The sequence below is a fragment of the Pezoporus flaviventris genome, unplaced genomic scaffold, assembly GCF_033815535.1.
Source record: "Pezoporus flaviventris isolate CSIRO_AGI_PZ_B2104156 unplaced genomic scaffold, CSIRO_AGI_Pfla_v1 ptg000003l, whole genome shotgun sequence".
NCBI classification, from domain to species: Eukaryota; Metazoa; Chordata; class Aves; order Psittaciformes; family Psittacidae; genus Pezoporus; species Pezoporus flaviventris.
Genome location: NW_026892551.1, coordinates 1,444,862 through 1,468,232, shown reverse-complemented (window position 1 = coordinate 1,468,232; position 23,371 = coordinate 1,444,862). Strand labels below are relative to the sequence as shown.

The following is a 23,371-nucleotide window of genomic DNA, read 5'->3' as shown; positions in this document are numbered from 1 at the left end:
CTAAGTTGAATGGAATCCATCCTAGAATTACTACAACACTGACAACTAGGTGTAAAATATTTTAAAGAAATTTTCTGAGGCTAAATTTGCAATATTTACCCTCAAAAAACTATGTAAGACTAGAAAAAAAAAAAAAAACCAGCCAACACACCTGTGCAATCTCCAAGGTTTGTTATGATTCCAGAGATTCTTTGATTTTTTCTTTCACGTTTGTTAATTGAAATTTGCACCATTAAACACTCTTACTCATCTGTTGCTGAACATGCTTAGTTTTTACTAGTATTCAGGTAATTGTTCACTTCTCAGTTAGGAGTTAACCAGAATTTTGAAATGTCCAGCAGTGATGAAGATGCTATCAATAGCAGGTGTAAAACAGAAATTATCAGCAATCATAAAGCAAGCAAACCGAGAAGGAGTTATTAAAAATCATATCCCAAGTTTAAATAGAACAAAATGTAGTGGGCACACTTTGCTATTTTACTATTCTTAAACACAGTGAGACTATATAAATACAGGTGCCTGCTTGTAACTTCTAAGTGCCAGCAGCCTAAGCTCTGAAGTAATTTTAATTCAATTAATGTGGGAAGCTGAACAAACCAAATCCCTTAGTAATGTCAGTACATGAATGGCTGCTTTTCCAAACTAGAATATACAAACAAGAAAATGCAGCTTGTGAAGGAAAAGCATACTGCAAAAGTTCAAGCTTAGTTACTTTATCAATGCCAGTTAAAGGAGATGAATACAGAACAGCAAATGCAGTAAAGAGATTATTTTAAAAATTAAGTGTCATGGTTAAGCCTAGCCTGTAACTCAGAACCACACAGCTGCTCACTCACTTTGCCCCCTTCTTCCCCCCTTCCCACTACTGGAGGGATTGGGAGGAGAATCAAAAGTATGTAACTCCCATGGTTTGAGAGAAGAGCAGTCCAGTAACTAAGGTATAACACTTATAGTGTTATAGCATAACTGCTACCAGCAATAATAATAATGATAAGGGAAATAACAAGGGGAGAGAATATAAAACTAAAAGGAGAAAAGGAAAAGAAAACAATAAACCCAAGTGACGCACAATACAATTGCTTAGCACCTGCTGATGAATACCCAGCCCAAACTGAGCAGCGACCTGGGCCTTCTGGGTAACTCCCCCAAGTTTATATACTGGGCATGACGTGCTGTGGTATGGAACACCCCTTTGGCTAGTTTGAGTCAGGTGCCTGCCACAGAAAATATATGGACTCAGTCAGAGATCAATATGATCAGACAAAAAGCCGTTTATTACAAAGCCTTAACCCCTTAAATACTATTGCTTGCATGAACTTACAGTGATTTGGCATATTATGATTGGATACATGTCTTGAAGACCCTTTGCAATGAGCATATAATCGGTTAAGCACAAGTGTGAGAACTTGACCTCGAAAGCTTGCCAGCAGTCCACAGTTCTCATTACCTCAGTGAATTCCAGCTTCTTCTTATCTTGCTTGCTTAAGCTTCTTTGGGCCTCATGGCCTTGCTGTATCTTTCAGGATTATTCAGAGTTTATGTACCAATTATCCATTCTCCCGTGAGAACACTGTCTCCACATCTCCCCCTTTTTGTTTTATATATGTTTTGGGTGACCGTACTTGAGCAGGGGATTTGGGCTAGATTATATCTCCAACATATGGCAACTACAGGCTGCTGGGCCTGCCCCTTTTTTCTCCTGTATGGCTCTCTGATAACAGGGGAGGCCATCCTTCACATCAAGGTCTGGCATGGCATGTGTCCCCACTGCTCCACACCTGCTGGGTTGCAGCCAACAGCAGGTCTAAAGGTTCTTCTTGGTGGCAAACACAGAGGCCAACTCAGTCTTGCCCTTGATTGTGGTAGCAGGCCTTTTGTTAGCCTCAGTCCTTGCACCTTGTTGTCAATGCAGTTTCACCTGCTTCATCCAGTAACAAGTCGCTATTACGGCAAGGCACACACAAATTTACATTAGCAGAGTAACTATTACAGGGTGCAGCAGCATGTTGAAGATGCTGATGGCAGTGAAGGACTAGCCAAAGAAATTTCTTACCAGTGGAATTCTCACACCCTCTTAATTTGTTCCATCACCTGCTTTATAACACTACCATTGTATTAAAATCTTTCCAGCTTTTGCCTTAGCATTTTCTAGCAGCTACTGCAAATTTGCATACTCTAACATCTCTTTTACAAGTGACAAATCTATACAATACAAGGTGCAGTTTCTTATTAGCAACTGGCTAGTAAATACACCTGGTTTCATATACAAAATCACAACCTCTAATAATAGCTACTTTACAAGCACCCATATTCAGGATGTTACTTTTCAGTTGCCCCCAAGTGATGTTTTGCAGTCATTCGTTTTTCTCTTCCTCTATCTCATTCTGCTTGGGGTATTCATGGTCAGCTGCTGTAGCTGAGGCATCAGGTTTTTCCATTTGTCTGTCCAGCTCATGGCAAGGCTTGACAAACTTTGCAGGCAGTCACCATGGACCTGTAGGCAAGAGGACACAAATATACCCCCTCCCCCAGGTTATCAGTTCTTGAGAAGTAGCATCATTACTCTCTCTCCCCCCCCCCCCCCTTTTTTTTTTTATCCCTGCAAAAGCCGGTCTGCTGGGCAGCAGCTATAGTGGCCTGCCCGCTTCAGCAGCAACCATAAATACCTGCTGGCAGCCGCACTTTTACATTAACCCTTTCATGCCCGAAATGTTAAAAGCTACCCGTTAAAACCTCTTGCATGAACCCAACGATACACAAAACACTGATTGCCCTCAGCACACACACACACACGCGCGTATGGGAATCCCACAAGCACATGCCACACAACTACAATATTTGAAGCGCAAAATCCAGACAATCATTACTCCCACTACAGTTCCACGTACAGAATGTGGCACAAGGACCCTGTGGAGACTAACAGAAAAACAGCTCCAAGAAGCATTGTTGCAGTGCGAGGTAGCAGGCTTATCCTTAGCGGGCGTCCCCGCAGACTCTGCCTCCCCCACAGCACTTGAGGCTTGGGCTTTTATACTGACCAAAATGCACACTCATTCCGACACAGGCGGCCAGCCTATGTTGGAAGAAGTGGCCAGCAATATCTACAAAGGTCTCCAAAGGTTGATAGAAACCTGGACATATTTATTTTTACCAACTTCTAGTTCATAAGTATCACAGAGAGACTGTATTAAATGAGTCACAGTATGCCCAATACCCCTGATAAGAGCATATGAAAGACCTTCCCACCACGGAAAACGCACACAATATGCCTGTATCTCATGTTTGTCTTGCTGTAGGTTAGGGGGCGTGGGTGGGGGTGGTGGATGGTGGGTTTTTTTGTATTTTTTTTACTTTAACATAAAAAAGATTGCTCCCTTCACTTTAAGAAGGACTGAAAACATCCATAAAATGGATGTCATAAGCTGAAATTTCAATTAATTCAATCACTGACAAGGGGGTTGTCCTGGGGTGGTGCTGGCTCTTTCCAGGGTTTCACCCATTGAGCTGGCACCCACCGCAGACCAGAATTTGTAATTACGCATACATAACCTCGATCAGTTAGTTTTACTTTCACAGGACCTTTCCCAATGCTGGTTTCCAAATCCTTGTACTGGACCAAAATACCCAGAGTTTTAGTCATATAACCTGACCCTAATGCCTGACCATGTATTATAGCAGGGGGGTCATTAAAGTCTCCTGTCAATTGCACAAAATTCATAACATACAGCTTTCTGTATCCTTGCTACCGGTGTATGTCCTTCTTCCCCCGTTTTTTGTTTTTCCAACAGTTGTTTTGAAGTTTGATGTGTTCATTCAATAATAGCTTGTCCTTTAGTACCCCCACGATCACCCTGACCTTGTTGTAGAAGGGGTTTAACTGCAGCAGCGAAGGCAGTAGCCATGTATCCAGCCTTTTCCTCTGCTGTGCCCACTTGAGAACATGCATCCATATTTCTTGAAGACCAGCAGATTTTGTCAAAACCTGCAAAATACGCTTACAAGCTGGGTTAGCATTTTCCATAGCCAGAGACATAAGCATGGATTCTTTAGCATTAGATGCCAGATCAATATTCTTTTCGATAGCCTCTGTCAATCTGTCAATAAATTGCATATATGGCTCAGCAGGTCCCTGCTTTACTGGTGTATATGAAGGATTAGGTTTTCCCATTTCCGGCACAGTTTTCAGAGCAGTTAAAGCCAATTGCTGTGCTTGCTGTAAAACTTCAATTTTCATACAAGCTTTTACTCCATCAGGGTGAAATTGTCCCTTTCCCAATAACATTTCAGATGAAACACCGTGCAAAGGGTGATGAGGATTACACTCTAAATTCTCATCTGCAGCCCTTGCAGCAAGCTCCTCAAACCCACTTTTAAAATGTAGGAGTTGTGAAGGAGTTACACTCTCCTCAGGAGACTCCCCCCCCTCCCCCGGCAAAAATTCTTGGGGACTAAGCTCAGGGGCAGTAGCAGCACGAAAAGGGTTAACATCAGTTTGTTTTGCTTGCTCAGTAGCTGCTACTGACTCCCGAGTATCAGCTGGAGCTACAGCCGGTAAAGGCGTTGTTGACACAGGATAGGGGAAAGACGCAGGGTCCTCAAACTTTCGTACTGTACTGCATGCCAGTTTTTGGCCAGAATGTTTTATGCCTGAAGCAGATGACACTATCATGGCTGTAGCACCGGGTGCTGAATCTAATGTAGGTGCTGAGCCCTGCTGTTGTGAAAGCAAGTCAGAGAGAGCTGTAAAAATGGATTTTGCCACCGGTTTCTCAGCCTTCATTGTGGCTAGAGTCCCTTTTAGTAGTAACCAGGGGGCAGCAAGAGACTTCGCCTGCTTAAACCCACAAGTAACTTGATCCCACAGGTGTGCCCCAATTTTTTTCCAAGTCCCAAGATCATTAACCCCCTTGATCAGCTCTTTTTCTTTACTCCAGAGCAACAATCTTTTTAACAGATTATCGTCATATTCTATCCCTCTCACTGAGAGGATATGCTGGAAGAGCTTAAGGATGACCATTTTTTCTTTACTTAATTGATTCCCCATCCTAGCCCTCTTCCAGACCCCATCGGCTGTTACCTTATTTCCACTGCACAGTGTCTTCCGGGCTCACTAGGCTCCATTCCGAGGCAAATACCTCCCGATCCTGGTCCTGCTGGATCGAACTCAGCCAACGTCTCTGCGGCTCCGCGTTTTCCGCTTTCTTCGGTGCCACGCGCTTTAATTGCTTCAGTTTCAATATGAAAAATATGGGGGGTCCCTGTTCGGACGCCATTTGCCACAGAAAATATATGGACTCAGTCAGAGATCAATATGATCAGACAAAAGCCGTTTATTACAAAGCCTTAACCCCTTAAATACTATTGCTTACATGAACTTACAGTGATTTGGCATATTATGATTGGATACATGTCTTGAAGACCCTTAGTGACTAACATATAATTGGTTAAGCACAGGTGTGAGAACTTGACCTTGAAAGCTTGCCAACAGTCCACAGTTCTCATTACCTCAGTGAATTCCATCTTCTTATCTTGCTTGCTTAAGCTTCCTTGGGCCTCTCACAGCCTTGCTGTATTTTTCAGGATTATTCAGAGTTTATGTACCAATTATCCATTCTCCTGAGAGAACACTGTCTCCACAGGTGCCCCATCTCTTCTTCCTCCTGGCAAACCGTGCCCCTCCTCCCCAGCAGAGCAGGAAACTGAAAATTCCTTGATCAGGGTAAGCAATACTTAGCAACAACTAAAAACATCGGTCTGTTATCAGCATTGTTCTCAGACTAAAGTTGAAAACACAACACTGCAACAGCTGCTAAGAAGGAGAAAAATAACTGCTACAGCTGAAGCCAGGATAGTAAGTTATTTGGTCTCTTGTATATGTTCTCTCTGTCTAGAGCTTCCCAAAGAAGCTACAGGAAGGAACCATCTAGATTCAAACTATTTCCCTAGGATTTCAGTGCTTATTTCAGTCAGCTGATGAAAACCAGCATTGCTTCATTTTCACCAAATTAGTTTCAAATACAGAAAATTTTCCTCATTTATTTCCATAATTCATGTTTCTGGTTTTGTAGGTACATAATATGTTTCCTGAAACCTCTTTATTGGCTGTATGAAAGGCTGCCCTAAATAATGTTGGTTTTAGTTAAACTAAACTGATACTAAACGAGAGTATGTATTGTCTTCATACTGAAGTAATAGCAGAGATTAGAAGAAAATAATTTAAAGAGTCCGGAGCAAAACCCTTCTAGAACTGGGAGTTAAACTGTGTAGAAGTTTAAATCTAGGTTAAAAGTTTATGACTGAGACCCATTTTTAGAATTGACTTCTTAGTCTATTTTAACTATTTATGCTCATGTTACTCTACAAAGCTAGCGTGAAGGAATGGAAAATCATGACCAATTGTTGACAATAAATATGATGTGTCAGTATTTGTTGTCATCACAATATAATATAGATTATTTGCATTGAGGTACAGATATAGAGGTACAGATCTGCCTTACATACCATGTCCAAAATGGCTGAGTCCTGTGAGACTTAATATATGCATTACTTCTAATAGCTTTTCCAACATCATATACCAAGAAATTGTGATAGCCAATAGAGTATGATCTCCTCTTTTAACAGAGACATCAATATAGTCAAATGTAAACCCATCAACAAAGAGTCATGGTTTAAGCTCAGCCAGTAACTCAGGATCACACAGCCATTAGATGACTCCACCCCCTTTCCTCCCCCCACTCCTGGAGGGATGGGAAGGAGAATCGAAAGAATGTAACTCCCATGGGTTGAGATAAGAACAGTCCAGTAACTAAGGTATAACACAAACCACTACTGCTACCACCAACAATAATAATGATAAGGGAAATAACAAGGGAAGAGAATACAGCTCCTCACGACCAATACCCAGTCCGACCTGAGCAGTGATCTAGCCCTTCCAGTAACTGCCCCCAGTTTATATACTGGACATGACGTGCGGTGGTACGGAATACCCCTGTGGCTAGATTGGGTCAAGTGTTCTGTGTCTGCTTCCTCCCAGCTTCCCCTCCTCCCTGGCAGACCATGAGTCTCAGAAAGTCCTAGGTCAGAGTAAACATTACTGAGCAACAACTAAAAACGTCGGTGTTATCAGCGTTGTTCTCAGGATGAGAGTGAAAAACGCAGCACGGCATCAGCTATTAAGAAGGAGAAAAAAAGACTTCTACTGCTCAACCCAGGACATAGATACAATAGAGTAGCATGAAATTTATATGTATATTCATATATTGAGCTCAGAAAAATTGGCACTTTATTATTCATCACTTTAAAACATGTTTTCAGAATACAAATATATTGGTGCTTGGTTGGTTGTTTTTCTTCCTACTGTTGATGAAAATGAATACTACTTGGGGACCAAGTCTGCCTATTAAAGTGATGTGGTACATTACCACACTTGTACAGAAATGAACACAGATGGTGGGTCTATTACTTCTCTAGCAAGAAATTTGTCATTTTTTTTTTCCCAGGATTCAAGTCTGAGCAACACTTGCTCAAGTCCCGCTACCTCTGTGGGGATCCTTGAAATGTTTTTTCCATTACTTGTACATTAGGAGTAAAAGAAACAGAAAGTTATTAATGCTGTACTAAAACTTTGTAACGAATGAAGTCTCTGAGAGTCAGATTTTAAAATTTCCCCCCAACAAAAGGAAACATATTTTGCCTGTAAATGTAAGTCTACAGAGATCGAGTTCTGTGTAGCATGCTTAGATTTCCAATATCACATTTAATTCTGACAGATCATTTAGTTTATGTTAGAATGTTTGAAGATGTTAGATTTATGGGCATCTATTAATTAAATACAATGATATGTGGAAAATAAAACAACAGCATATTTTTTGTATTCAAAGATATAATTTCAAGCAGCAAAAGAGTACATTAAACAAAAAAGTGGTTGATTTCTATAATCTTACTTTTATGTTAAAAATCAATAAAACAATACTGTTACAGCTTTGTCAATGCCTTATTATACACCTGAAGAAAGAAAAAAGTCTTTAAACCTGCCTCATGATTTGTCAGAGCCTGTAATTACAAGACACTTGAAGTTAAATGGTAGTTTTTGATGTCAACTGATCAAAGACAAATCACCTTGCAGTGAAAGCAAATTTAATATGGATTAGGATTTCCAATAACAGGAAAAAATGCAGATGCATTTATTTAGCATGTTGAGCGTATTCACATTTGGGGTTTCTGTACTGAGACCAACATCATTCAGTATGCAACATCATGTGAAAAATGTTCAACATTTATGCTATGAACTGATATACATGGTATTGACGTAAGGTGTCCCTGCCCACAGCAGGGGGGTTGGAACTAGATGATCTTAAGGTCCTTTCCAACCCTAATGATTCTATGATTCTATGACCAATCTGGTGTGATGGGGTTGATCCTAACTGGACACCAGGTGCCCTCCAAAGCTACTCTGTGACTCCCCTTTTCAGCTGGACAGGGGGAGAAAAATACAAAGAAAGCTTGTAGGTTGAGATAAGGACAGAGAGAGATTGCTCACGAATTATTGTCATAGGCAAAACAGACTCCATTTGGGGAAATCGGTTTATTACCAATCAAATCAGAGTAGGGTGATGAGAAATAAAACCAAATCTTAAAAAACAGCTTCCCTTCACCCCTTCCTTCTTCCTGGACTCAACTTCACTCCCAATTTTGTCTACCTCCTTCCCCCCAGCAGTGCAGGGTGATGAGGAATGGGTATTACGATCAGTTCATCACATTGTTTTTGCTGCTCCTTCATCCTCAGGGGAGGACTCCTCACATTGTTCCCCTGCTCCAGCGTGGGATCCTCTCTTCACAGGCCCACAGGTCCCAGCAGGTATCTGCAGGTTTCTCACAGGGTCACAGCCCCCTTTAGGTGTCCCCCTACTCCATTGTGGGGTCCTCCCGAGGCTGCAGGTGGGTACCTGCTCCACCATGGGCCTCCATGGACTGCAGCCTGCCTCACCATGGGCTGCACCATGGGCTGGCTGCAGGGGAATCTCTGCTCTGGCACCTGAAACACCTCCCACTCTCCTTCACTGACCTTGGCGTCTGCAGAACTCTTTCTCTCACATGTTCTCACTCCTCTTACTGGCTGTTGCCATGCAGTAGTTTTTATTCCCTTTTTACCTAATCCTAGAAGTGCTACCATTGTTGCTGGGCTCAACCTTGGCCAGCATCGGGTCTATCTTAAAGCCAGTTGGCATTGGCTCTCTTGGAGACAGGGGAAGCTACTGGCAGCTTCTTACAGAAACCACTCCTGTACCTCCCCTGCTACCAAAACCTTGCCAAGCATACATTTGGGGAGAACCATTCTTCCAAATGGGATTGCATTTTCTGTGTTTCATGCAAATGAATCTTAATTTTTGTCATTTTCCACTTTATTTCCCATGTTTGATGCTTTAAAAGGGATGCTCCTGGGTGAAAATTGTCATCCAGAGCCTGAAGTATTAATTTCAAGATTGGATTCTCCCTAAGTATAAAATTAAAAACTCTTAAAGGAGTAAAAACTTTACAAAGTTTGAATAACCCAGCACTTCAAAAGGGAGGAGAATGAGAGGATAAGAGAGAAAAGTAGCAATTCCTTTAAGAGTCAAGATGGAAAATGTAGTAAACATGTAGTAGACTTGAATATAAACCACAAGCCTTTGAATTAAGTAGTGATTATACCAGTCCTGGACCCAAAGTTTTCTCTGTGGATGTAATCTTCTGTGTTATTTGGGGTCTGCTGGAGCCTGTCAGGAGGATGGGCTGAAATGTGTCAGTTGTCACAGAACAGAGTTTGAATTCTTCTGGGGACAGCCAGTGCATTTGTGAAGGTTTTATGCGGACAGAGGCTTGTGGTGGAGGGTGAGGAGGGCTGCAGGTAGTGGGAAGCAAAGGGAATCACAAATTCAATTTGCCTGTCAGCCTTGGAAAGGATTATATTGAATGTTGGTGAGAGAAAGGTCAGGAGTGAGGTAAAAGGCAGAAAGAAAGGATCTAAACAGCCTAAAGCAAGTAAGGATAAGTAGTATGGAAGTTGTTAGTACCAGTACCTAATGATCTAATAGTTGTTTGATGCTTATAGTCTTAAAATTGTGGTGTTATCAAGCTCTAGTGTGCTGCTTGTAATTGCTTTGATGCACGTCACATCTGCTTCAGGTTCTTAGCCCTCCCTACTCTCAGCTGAAAAAATTAAACCCCACCTCTGAGCAGCCAGCAAAGATGCAATTTGGGTACCTAATGGCAGTAGATTCCTTGACAGTTAAGTGACTGAGCGGATGTCTTTCCTGAAAAGAAGAAAAAGTAGCGTGGTAATGACTGTAAAAGAAGGAAATGCTTACCAAACTATTTAGTCTTTTTACAAAGCTGTGAAGGCAGGCAGAAGAATGGATAGGGATATCCCCAGAGCATGTTCACTCATACTGTACAACTGCTTTCTGTACAGAGATGCTTTTTCTCACTGAAGTGAGCAAAAGAGGTGAAGTTTAAGTGAGATTTGCTACAGCCAGTATTACTGGGTAAGAATATCTTGACTTTGTATAGGAATTGCCTTAGTCATGAGAACTGAGAGAACATTCAGATGGATTTTGAATATATTTCTGGGATAACTTGAACCTTCTAACCCAAAATGGCAAAGAGCCATTGGGTCACACAGGTTTGACAAGGTTGAAAATGTGTAAATCAGAAAAAGGGTATGGTTTTTTATGTGAGAAAGGAGACTCAGTTATTGCCTAGAAAGAAATGTTAATATTGTGTAATAGAGCTCCTCTAACTTGGAAACAGGTATGTATTTTGCCTTCAAGACAATATGAAAAGAATGACTGTAACAGAACAACTAGGAAAGGGAGAGAAAGAACCAAATTAATTGCTAACACTTTTTACTGGTAAGCAAATCTGGTTATTTCTTATGAACCACAGCTGAAGAAGAATTTAGAGAATGACAGCTATAAAGAGGTTGGGGAACATGATTGAAACTCCAAATATCTGGTCCGCTCACAAGACGGTAATACTTCCACAGCTACTTACCTTCATGTAAAAGAAGGGAGTTAGTCTTATGGTGAACAACAGTTGTGCAAGGGTGTGGATTTCATTGTGGAAATAGCTGAAAAAAAAAAATGATGATCAGCCTTGAGCAAGTCATTGCCAGATAATTCTTAGATGCTAAATTAATAAAAGTAATTCCCAGCTAAATTAATAAAATTGTAGCCTAGGCAAGTCTCAACTTCTCTATGGCTTATTTTGTCCTACATAGTTAGAAAAATAAGTGCTGTTAATGGAATTAAAAAAAAGAGAAAGGGCATTCTTTTTCACAGTTATGCAGTTCACAGGCAAATGGGTAATAGTTGAGTTTGCAGCATTCTAAAAAAGGTGTTAATTGAAGAATTCCAACTGACAGAACGTGAGAACATAGGTTTTCAATGCTGCGAGACAAAAAATGAGAGCACTATAAAGAATGGATAACTCTAACCTTTGAGATTTCTTTTATAGTGAAATAGGATGAAGAGAAATTGCTGTGTTGCATTGAACCAATGTTGACTTAAAACAGCTGTCCATCTGGCGAGTACAGTATTAGCTGGAAAGGGGAAGGAAGGAAGGAATTCCATCTTGAATTTCCTGTTTTGATTTAGACAAATGACTGTGAAAGAAACATTTTTGAGGAAAGCCTTGAAAACAAGTTTTTTAGTTGTTTTCTTTTTTGTTTGTTTGTTTGTTTTGTTTTTTTTTTTTATCCTTACAAGTTACCAGAAGATTTGTTGACTCTACTCAAATTGCTGCATTAGGTGTTCCCCCAGGTATAACAGTCAGGATGTAGATTTTGTACACACCCCTATAAAAAGCTGTATCCCATCAGTACAAGCTGGCAAATTGCCCCACCACTACAGCTGTCTGGTTATAAAACAAAATACCTCTTTCTGAAGAATATGAGCTATTCATATATTCAATGTATTCAATAGTGCTATAAAGATTTTTTTTAAACTCAACTACCATGTTCCAGTGAACTACATTAAGTACATTAAGGCTTTCTGTCCTGCTTGTGGAGCATTAACATCCATTCCAAGTAATAGTATGCCTAGTGAATCAGTAAAGTGTTCCATAATGGCTTTTAGTAATAAGCTTATTATTTTTAGTATTTAGCTTTAGCAGATACAGTGTGTCCAGAATACTGGATATAGCTGACTATTTTCTCAAATGAAGAATGAATAAAGCTGGAATCCTTAACTTGTGACTAATCCTAGGTAATCATTGCTGTGATATTTTGATACATAATTGAATTTAAATTTGATATTATATCTGCTTCCAGTGAACTTGATTGTTTGCAGAAGAAATAAAAACTACACTTTCCCTAAATAGCACATGCAGAGCTGTATGTAGAAGGTCTAGAATTTTGCTGTTTACTGTATGAAACCAAATGCTTTAAAGGACTTAAACAATGAAAGATTGCTAGATCTTGATACCTTAAAAGTATGGGAAAAATTTGCTGATCCTTAAAATTAGTTTTCTTTTGATGCATTTTGCAGAACATGTAGTCCAAAAAGTGTCTTCTTGTAATGCCTAAAGAAACTATTAACTTTTGTCATACATATAGAAGGCAAATTGTGCTCTCCAGGACCTATGGAAAACTTAAGAGTTCATTGTGTGATAGGGTTAATTTGTATCTATGAGCATGGCCACTGTCATTTTAGGAATGATGTCTGGGTCCATGAGCACTTTTTAGGGATATCATTAAACTCACTTAGGGTGACATTTAAGCAAAGATCAAAGACCAGATATTGTTATGTGGACACCTTCTTTTAATGAATGGCATTCATTGTGTAGCATACATGGAAGGTTTTCTGCAGAACTAGGCGGACCTGAAAAGTTTTTCATAAAACAGATTCTGCAAAATATGAATATGCTGTGTTCTCTATGCTCATATGCAGATCTAAGAGTAAGGAATTAGGCATTTCTGTACTCCATTCCTTATAGTTTTTTTCCTTTTTCTTACAGCTTAGCAGCTGGCAAAATATTTTTGAGGCAGAGATATATAGAGCTATCCTCTGGTAGGGTATGCAGACAAAACCTAACATATGGAGAGTGTTTGCATAATGTACAATATCTGTGATAAGAACGTAGCTATTTAGGTTTTCTTGCATAACTTGAGCATTACATATAACAAGGGAAGTTGCTAGGTGGTTAATATTAGTTTCTGTATTTTGAGTTCTGATGTATTAGGAACAATATTCTACCTACTATAGCAGTTCTTTCTTGAGTGAGCATATCCTAGGTTTCTGTTGCTTCTTTTTTACATATCTATTAAGTAAAGTTGGGCCTAGTGGGTATTTACATAGTTATGTATGCTAAAGAATTTATGCATAATTTGGCTGTTATCTTGGAATAAATATTCTATCTGCATGTGCATTCACAAAAGCACTAGGAAACTTCACGTGTAGTTTTTAACAGGTAGTGTGTATATAATCTGGATTTTGCTTTAAAAACCTGAAATGTCATGCATTTTGACAATCACCATATAGTCTTGTATTTAGCAAAACCAAAATGGAGGACAGTTTGTGCACACAAAAAATTCCTGCATAGAGCTGAATGCTTCTTGCTTCAAAATGCAGATAAGTCTTTTAATGTTAAAGTTTGTAGTAAAATTAAAGTTATAATAAATAATACAACTGTATAGAATGTAGTAATTATATTATGCTGTATTTCTTTTCTGTGGAAAATATGTGCACAAAATTAATGGATCCAATTAAAATGGAACGTTGGTGCCATGAGAGTTAATAAGAACTAGAAGATGACTCAGAGTAGAATAACTTACTAAACCATTTGTGTGTGTGTGTGTATTAAACTAGCTATACTCATTATGTGGTTGGCAGTGGAATCAAAGCTCAGTCTTCAAATCCAGAAGTAAAAGTGAATGGAACAGATCCTGTAATAAGTCAAATTATTGACAAGCTGAAACATGTTATTCAGGTAAGCTGTTTATACCTATGGATGTAGTACAGTACTGAAGACTCTGGTGGTGATAGTATTAATTTACTGTATGTTAAAGATTAATTATTAATTCAAGTTATTGCTCAGTGCATCTCAACAGCAAAACACTATTTGCTCTCTGTCCCACTTCAGTTATTAAAAATTATTTAGTTAAAAGATTTGCATATGGTAGTTAAGTGTAGGAAGTCAGACTCTGGCAGCTGAGCTGTCTGTACCTGAGTACCACAGCTCAGCATTGCAGTAAGTGTACAGAACCACAAACAGTATAATTTGGGATACTAACTGGGTGCATATGTTTGAAAAAAAACAAAACCAAACAAAACCACTCCTTCCCTGGAGACATTCAAAACGCGCCTGGACACATTCCTGTGTAACATTATCTAGGTGTTCCTGCTCCGGCAGGGGGATTGGACTAGATGATCTTTCGAGGTCCCTTCCAATCTCTAGCATACTGTGATACTGTGATACTGTGTGAAAGCATAATTTCCCTCTTCCCTCTTTGCTAAATTTAGGTTTTTTTCTTAAGTCATCCTGCTGCAAGGTTTTTTGTTTAGATGTAAAGACAGAAAACCTAAGAAGTTTGAACAAGAGTAGCATGCTTGCTAAAGGAGTTAGTGTTCATTACCTGATGCACATATTTGTGAGTTACTAAATTTAAGGCTTATAAGGCAGTCAATTCCAATACAGTTCTGCACAACCATAGTATTGTATTGCATTTAAAGGAGTACAAAAATCTTTTGTTACATGAGGTATCTATGTGCACAGATAGCCAGAACTACAGGACAAAAACCTTATTCTGTTGAAACCAACAGTTATTTTGATGACAACTCTGTATTTCAGTTTTAAAATGTAAGTTTCCACTCTGATTTGAAGACTCAGTGATAAGAAATGTTCTACTGACATTTCTCATCAGCGACCCATGTAACCCAGTATCCTCTCATCTGCACTGGTAAAAGGAGAGGCTAGCTAGGGAAGGTATGCAAGCCTGGCACCTCTATGATCTCTGCTACCCTTCTCTAGCTCATTCCCTAAACACAAGAATTAGCAATATCAGACAGCTCTTTCTTCCCTAGTGCATTTAGTTCCATTTAAGGAATTGCTTTTTGTTTCTATATTCTTGGCAGCTTTTAAATACAATTTTCCAAATGGATTCTGGAATTAAAATATTAATGACAGGTTCACAATAAACTCTCTTGGTTCTTATTTTTCTACTTGAGAAAAATAACTCTTCTCTGACAACAAATAAAAGATTGATGAAATAGAAAAAAAAACAACAGAAAAATTTATTTTCTGTCAGTAGTGTTGTTTTCTGGGAGAAGTGATATCCAGATTGAAGCTTAAAGGCAATCATTATTCTTTTCTCCTTAAAAGAAATGTCTTTTGTAGCCCTCCAGCTTTTGTCTCTTTCTTTATTAAAACAGTGACTACAATGGTAAGAAAATGAATACATTTTTCCCTCCAAAGAGATGCTATGACTTAATTAAGAGCTATGAACTTACTGTGCAAAGAAAAACATTTCAGATTGGTAAGTCTCAAGGTCTTTCATCTATCAGGAGTGCCCTCCTTCTTTGATATTAAATCTGCACTGTATAGTTTGTTGTGCTGTTTTCCTCTAGGGACTAGGAGTTGTGTTATTTCCTCTTCAAGTGAGTATCTGAAAGAGTGGAATAGAGCAATTCCATTATAAGGTATTTCATTTTCAGAGCTTATTTGCCCATGTCCCAGAAGACTTGAGTGGGTCTTGGGGAGAAAGACTTATAATTTACATACTGGAAGTCTTACTATCCTCCAAGTATTTTTAACTTTCGATTGGATAATCTCCTTTCTTGCAGCTCTGAGTATGGAAATAAGGTCAGGGGATAAATAGAACATCAAATTCCTTAGAGACCTGACATATAACTGCTATTCCTCAGATAAAGGGGCTGAAGAAACTGCAGAAAAATCTTTCTTCTCTACCATTTACTGCTTGAGAAAAGAGGATGGGGAGTGTAAATTATAGATTCAAATACAAAAGATCACCTTTTTGTCCCGTATGATATGAAAAGGATGAATCACATTAAGCTTATGATAGATTAAATAAGGGGATCTTAATGGATTGTGGTGTTGCCTCAGAGATAGATGAAGTCATACTTAAGTCAAGCATACTTTAGTCTAGTCCTATAGGAGGACTAATTTGAAGAGGATGACCAGCTTTGCATTCAGAATACATAATTTAGGTCAGATTGAAAAATATACCCTGATTACATTCTGTCCTTCTAGACCAGAAACTGTAAGTCTCTCTAGTAAATCTGGGGTAGAAAAATTCTATTAGAAAGCTTTATTGTTTTCTGAAACCTTCTTTTTACTCTTTGTCACCAAAGCAGACAACCCGTTTTCTCACCAATTACTCTAAATTTCCCTTTTTACTTTCAAGAATCCCAGCACAACAGCAAGTAGGAAGTGAATATTCTGAGATATAAAGGGGGACCCCATTTAAGGGGGAGGCCAGTAAGATTTAAGAAAATATGACTCTGCATATTTATTGTAAAAATTACCAAATATTATCAAATAGCAAAAGAAGAAAGATGTCTTAAAAATCTCTTCCTGCTCATCTTTAATGTGTACATAAGAAAAACAGCAGAAAAGATGTGTCCTGGTATCTCCTCTTTTCTTGCAAGGTAGATATATGAGCACATAAAAATTCCAAGCAAAGAATTGGCTTTAAAATATGTAAACGTACAATACTTAAACATACTCTTTTTTCTAGGTTCTATTCTATTGAAAACTTTAAAACACTGAAATAAAACTGGTTGCATAAGTGATATTATCTTCCCAGCAGGCTGTGGTGTCCGTGCACTTCTCCGTTGTGACAGGCTCACAGTAATTGTCCTCCTTTTTCTGTAAATAGTGGATTTACCAAAAATCAATAGAACTTTTGGATTCCATTGGACCCTGACTGCTATAATCTGTACTCTGGACTCCACAGGTTGGTATTCACAGCAACAAACTGCAATCAGAGTAACTTACATGAACTCTGCTGAACCAGTCACAGCTGAAAATGGCTTGACAATGTCACCTTATTTTGTAAAAATGTGTATTTGTACAGTCTGGTGTTTTGGAGAGTTTTAAATGATGGGCTCTTCTTCATTCATTTGTCTTCATGGTAGGCAAATAATGGGTTCAGTGCATATCCTCTTATGTACTGCAATCTGCAGCTATCGCTGTAGTAGGCAATCATGATACGCAGTCAGTTGCATATGGCAGCAATAATAGTGGTAATTATTTTTCTTTCTTCCCCTGTAATTTCAAACCATGATTCGTCTTTTCTGCAAGTACAAACACTGAGGTTATGAAGTAAATATGATATTTCAGTGCTGTGATTACAGGCGATTGGACCTTTGGTCATTTCTGTGTATTTCTTCTTTCAGAAGACAATCATCTCAAAAAGATACTGCTTTCGAAAATAACAGACATTACTTGGAGCTTATATTTACAGATGAAATATAGACTTCCTAATTTTAGGAAGTCATTCCACAGTAGAAAATATCTGGGTGTCTTGTCTGTATAAATTAGGTAGACCAAATCTCCCTCTGGAGATCTTCAGAGTCACCAGCCACTCTATTGACTGTACTGGAAATTTATGCTTATATTAGGATAAATAGTTTCCTATCTCTAGCAGAAGATGTGCCCAACTTTATTTGGAAGGGATCACATCTTACATGCTGTACCACCAAACTCTTAGCTGATATATGTGAAATAATATTTGCATTCTACACAAAGGGTTGAAAACTGTCACTAGTGGGAGGGATGCCTACATCCTTTAAGTGAATAGAAGCCACTACTTCATAAGACTTTAAATGTAGGTGACAGTCTAATTTTTCCTTTCCATGTCATTATTATGGCATGGTAAGCACTGTGTGTCACCATGCTATCATTAGTCCATTTACTTAGCTCAAAAAGTTTACAAAAATGGTGATACTGATTTGGCATGCTAATAACTAAGCATTCTAGGTGTTTTTAAAAGCTTTTATCAATGTGCCATGGCACAGGCAAAGTAGTAAGTGTTTTAGAACAGAAGAGCTGTTCTAGTACATATTGGTAATGGTGATGGAATACATTACCTGAGTCTTCATCTGCACATACAAAGAACCATGGCTTTAAATTATTCATATGCAAGATGTGGCACTTGCAGTTGTGTTTCCCTTTGATCACTGAAATCAAGTTTGTGCCTTCTTTAGTGTTATGATAATAATAGTTAAAATCCCTCTGCCTTTTAGAATAGCTCAAACTCCTGTATAAATTTAAGGAATTATACATTCTGATGACTCTGTTGATGACTGCAATGCAATTCTTTCTCATGAAATGAGATAATTCTCGAGGGTACATCATTTGAGCCTTAAATACTTAGGGCCTTGTTTTAATACACTTTTCAGTAACATGCTCTTGAAGGCTTACTTTCCAAATATTTTCCCTCCTTTCTCTTCTTCTTTCCTTTTTTTTTTTTTTAATATATATGTATGTTGAATCCTGCACTTTGCATGGTTCAGTACTAGATACCTCATAGAGGTAATTGGGAAGTTAAATTTCAGTGCAGGTTGTGCAAGAGCCATTCAGCATTCCCTGGAGTTAGAATTGCTTTCAGCTGTGTTTAATCTTAAACCACCTGTTTATTATTTTTTTACAATAGGAAAGACTGCCTCCCAAGTTTAGTTTTGGTTTTCATATTACAAATGCATATCTAAATGTTAATTTTGCCGTAGAATTTGGTTTTACTACCCTTTTCATTTTTAGGTTCTTCCAAAGTTAGAACAATCATGCAGGTACAGAATAGCTCTGTATTTTGACTTCTTTCTCGAGTGATTTGTTGGCTCTCCCTTTCATATGTGATGTGTTGCCTCCTTCTTTTTTTTCCTTTCTGGGATTAATACAATGTCACTGTCTTTTTAAATTCAAACCCTTGGACAAATTCCATCTTTGACTTGGCAAGACAGCTGAGTACTAGAGTGACATGTATTAGGATAGTCCTACTTGACAGAGAAGCCTATTTCATATTTGTTGTGTGAGCTGCTCCTGTCTTTTGGCACATCTACAGAGACCTGGTTTATCACACTGTATAGACTTGTGTTCCCTCTGAAGGCTAGCTGGTGCCAAAAATATGTTAAATACTTGAGTATTACTGTTGCATGTAAGATATTGGAATTTCTGTAAAGATATTAAACACTTAGAAATGAGATGGGGAACTGTTTCCCGAGTTTCATCCTCCTCCTTTTAAAATATATTTCAATTTCCAATCTCAAGAGCACACATTAGAGTGCAGGATTGCGGATGCTTTTGCATCTCTTGAAAGTGAAAAGGTTTTCTTCACAGTTCTGTGATGATAATGAAGGTGTATGCCCTTTTGTTGTTTATAAAGGTGGTCTTTATATATTTGTAAGACAAAACACTACAAATTATATGGACATTCTGAGATGACTGTATAACTTGGAAAATTATGTGTAAACTCCTCCTAGTATTGGGATACCTACGAGGTAAATTGAGAAGAACAGGTCACTAGCCACATAGTCCTTATTTGTCAGTAATTTAAGTAACCCAATAATGTTTTTCATGGTCTGTTTTCTTTTTCATTAACTAGTTTACCAAAGTAATTAAAGACTAATCAGAGTCCCATTCCTTTAGTACAAATAATTTTTTTGTTTTGAAGTAGTAGTAGCTTTTTAAATAGGATTTGTGCTTAAATGAAAATGTTTTGATGCCTCAACGTGGATGACAAAAGGGAAAGAGCGTACATTGTACAGAGCTTTCTGAAACTAAGTTTAAAATTCACATTTGTGTAAAACACTAAACGACGAGCTAATAAAAAAAATAGAATCCCTAAAATTTGTATTTTTGCTATTTTCTCTTCTTCCATTTCTTATAAAGCACTGCACAGTACACAGTGAGAAAACACATGCATTGACACAACAGGGAGATACTGTCAATTCTTATCCATTTAGTGCAGACAGCAGTGGCACAGGAAACAAAACAGCATTTTCCAGCTACTTAGGTGTATAGTGACACTAATGGAAGTATTCATTACGGTGCAGATTCTCTCTACAAAAGCCTGGTTTACACTTAAATTGCTTGCTGTTATAGCTGGTAAAAACTGCTTGTGTTAAGTTTCCTTAGCAAAACAGGAGCATTGTTCTATCCTCTCATTTTTAAGTACAATATTAAATGAAGGAATGTTTTGAGAATTTTGGAACAGTTATAGCTATGACAAACAATATCATCTGGGGCACAGATTTTTTGATGCTTACTTTAGAAAATCTGATCTACTTTACTATTTGCAAAACTGTGGAAAGGAAAATTATTTTCCTATTTAGAATTTATCGTTTATGCTCCTTGCCTCTCTCAAAAATATATTATTTTTTTTTTTTTTTAATACTTTCTTTCAAACTCCCTGGAAGTTTGGCTATATATCTCAAAGAAAACAAGTGGGTTATTCCCCCTACCCCACGGAAGTAGTACCAACACAGAAAGTGAAAAGGAGCTTCTTCTGATGCCTTGAATTCCCAATCCCAATTTAGAAAAGGAAGGGAACATATGTATTGATGCATACTAGACACACTAAGGGGTTCAAGTTCACTAAGGAGGGCGTCAGGGCTCTGATGAAGTAGTCACAATGGTATACACTCAACTTCTCATTAGCTTTGGTGGGCTCCACAGAAATGTAGGAGTCTCTCTTTGAAGGCTGGACATTTTTGCCGCCTTCTCTAATTTCACCACATAGAAAATCTCTTATTTTTGCAGTGAGGTAATACCCAATCATACTGTAGATGGATGGAACATTTTGCATAATATCTGACAGCAGGATACATTACCAAATTTTCAACTAGCTACCCAGTTTGGAAGAATCTATTATTCCATATGTCTTGGGATTTTTTAGGGGCATATGTACTTCTTTCTGGTTATTGAAAAAGACAAAACCTCCCTTAAATGCGTTGTCTATTTCAATTGTATTAAAGGGAGAGGATGCTGTCAATACCCAATTTCATATTTTAATTAGATAATGCTATTTATTTGATTTTTGTGATGACTTGTAAGGCGGAAGAAGACAAATGGTAAAGTAATTACACTTAACTTTGAGGGAATGCCAGTTTAACAATTGGCTTGTCTCTGAATACTTTCAGCAGAGGATTGTTTTAGGGAGTGGTACTGCAGATTACTTTTGCTGTTGTCCTTCCCATTTAAAGAATCAATTGTTGTGCAATGACAATCATCCCACTTAGTGTATAATCAACTAGAAATGAGTTTAGGGGTTCAGCTTGCAGCGTTCTGACTAATGGGATGTGGATTTGCCTAAAAAGTTTTTCTTCATATGATTGAAGGACCATCCTTTTTAAGCCATGTGGAACAATAACTGGACTTTGCAGAGGTGCTTAGAAGCCTCAGCTACTTGCACTACAAGCAACATTATTCATTCTGTCTTAAATTTACAGGTCAGGTTGATAATGAATGCAAATGATATGTCTATAATAGACAATAAAACTGGGAGGACATATCATATTAACAGATTCTTGTAATGAGATTAGAATTCACAGGTATTTATCACATAGAAATTATAAGAACACTAGTAATCTGATTGGATTTGAATATAGTACAGTGAACCTTATTTAAACTAACAAGTTTTGGGACTGCTTTAGCTCATTTAGCTACAGTCTGATAGCTACACTGGAATATGCATGCCCAGTATTGGGGAAGGTGAATATGTATTTGAATATCAAATTTTAATCATACTGGTTTGTGCTGTTCTTGTACAGCAGTAGAACTCCTATTTAGTTAGTTTCTTTATAAAATATATTTTGCAGTGGGATTCAGCTTTCTATAAAATATTTTTATCCAGTCTTCTGAAATTTATTTTCATAATTATTTTAGATGCAACTTCCAAAAAGTTTGATTGCTATTAAAAAGGTTGTGTTAATCATATGAAGAGAGTTTAAGAATTCATTCAGTCTTTACATTCAAACTCTTTTTCCAGATTTGCATTTGCAATTCACTTTAATGGAAGTGATTCTGGAGGAAGCTGCATTAATTGAAATTGTTATTTGCATCCAAGCAGAAACCATTTGTAGTGGGTTGACCTTGGGTGGCTACCAGATGCCTACCAAGCTACTTTCTTATTCCCCTTTTTAACAGGACAGGGGGAGAAAATAAGATGAAAAGGCTTACCAGCTGAGATAAAGACAGGGAGGTTGCTTACATATTACTCTCACAGGCAAAACTGACTCAAACTGGAGAAAATTAGTTTTTTGCCAAAAGTAAAGCAGGATGGTGAGAAACAAAGGAAAAACACATCTTGCCCATCCCTTCTTCCCAGGCTCCATTTCACATCTTTGCTCCTGACTCTTCTACCTCCTCACCCTGAGTATTGCAGGTGAATGTGGAATGGAGGTTGTGGTCAGTCCATAACACCTAATCTCTGACATTCCTTCTTTCTCATACTTTTCTCCAGCATGCATCCTTTCAGTGAGCTGCTGTCTTTCAGAAACAGACTTCTTCTGCGTGGGCTCCCTTCCAATGGCTGCCAGGAGCCTTCTCTAACATGGGCTTTCCATGGGCTGCAGCTTCCTTCATGTCACCTGCTCCAGTGTGGGTTCCTCCATGGGCTGCAGGATCTGCTCCAGTTTGGTCTTCTGTGGGCTGCAGAAGGACAACCTGAGTCACTATGGTCTTTACCACAGGCTGCAGGGGAATCTCTGCTCTGGTGCATAGGGTCCCTCCTTCCACTCGTTCTCCAGCCCTGGTGTCTGCAAGGTGGTTTGCCTTGCATTTTTCTCACTGCTGTTTCTCACAGCTGCTGCCCAGTCGTTTTCACCATTGCTTGAATACTCTTTTCCTGAGGTGTCACTATCTTGGCTGAGGGGCTCAGCTGTGCCCTGCAGTGAGTCCATGGAGCTGGCTGTGTCTGGCACAGGACAGCCCTGTCCACTCCTCACCCTGCAGCCCCCACTACCAGCACCTAGGCAGCTGCACCCTTACAACATTGTAATACCTACTTCTGAAATCAATATGCTTATTATATTAATAAAAGATAGAGGAATATTCCCAAACTGATAGACTTGGAGTAACAACATATTTGTTAAAAAGGGAAGAGATTCTGATATCAAGGAAATGAAACAAAGAAATGTAGGCTTTGATATCAAATGACACTGTAAAAAAATTAAGTAAAGCAGGAAATCAACTCTCTAGTCAGAAGTGAAAATCAAATTAGCTGTTCTAACTTATGAAATCGAATACATATCACAAAAACATCCCATAGTTAGCTTCATTGACAACCTCTTCTGAGTAGAGGCTTAGCAACTAAATATCACATCAGGGTGGAAGGTATGAATGAAAATTTGAGAAGCAGCGTACTGTTCCTGTGACT

At 38.5% G+C, this 23,371-nt stretch overlaps 1 long non-coding RNA gene across 1 annotated transcript in view; it reads left to right on the top strand.

The window, feature by feature from the left end:
- The window catches only part of LOC133265050 (uncharacterized), a 253,087-nt gene that overhangs the window by 97,746 nt on the left and 131,970 nt on the right, over positions 1-23,371 (top strand). The window contains exon 2 of the long non-coding RNA XR_009741856.1: positions 13,845-13,965. This is a non-coding gene — a long non-coding RNA (uncharacterized LOC133265050). The remainder of the gene's footprint in view (positions 1-13,844; positions 13,966-23,371) is intronic.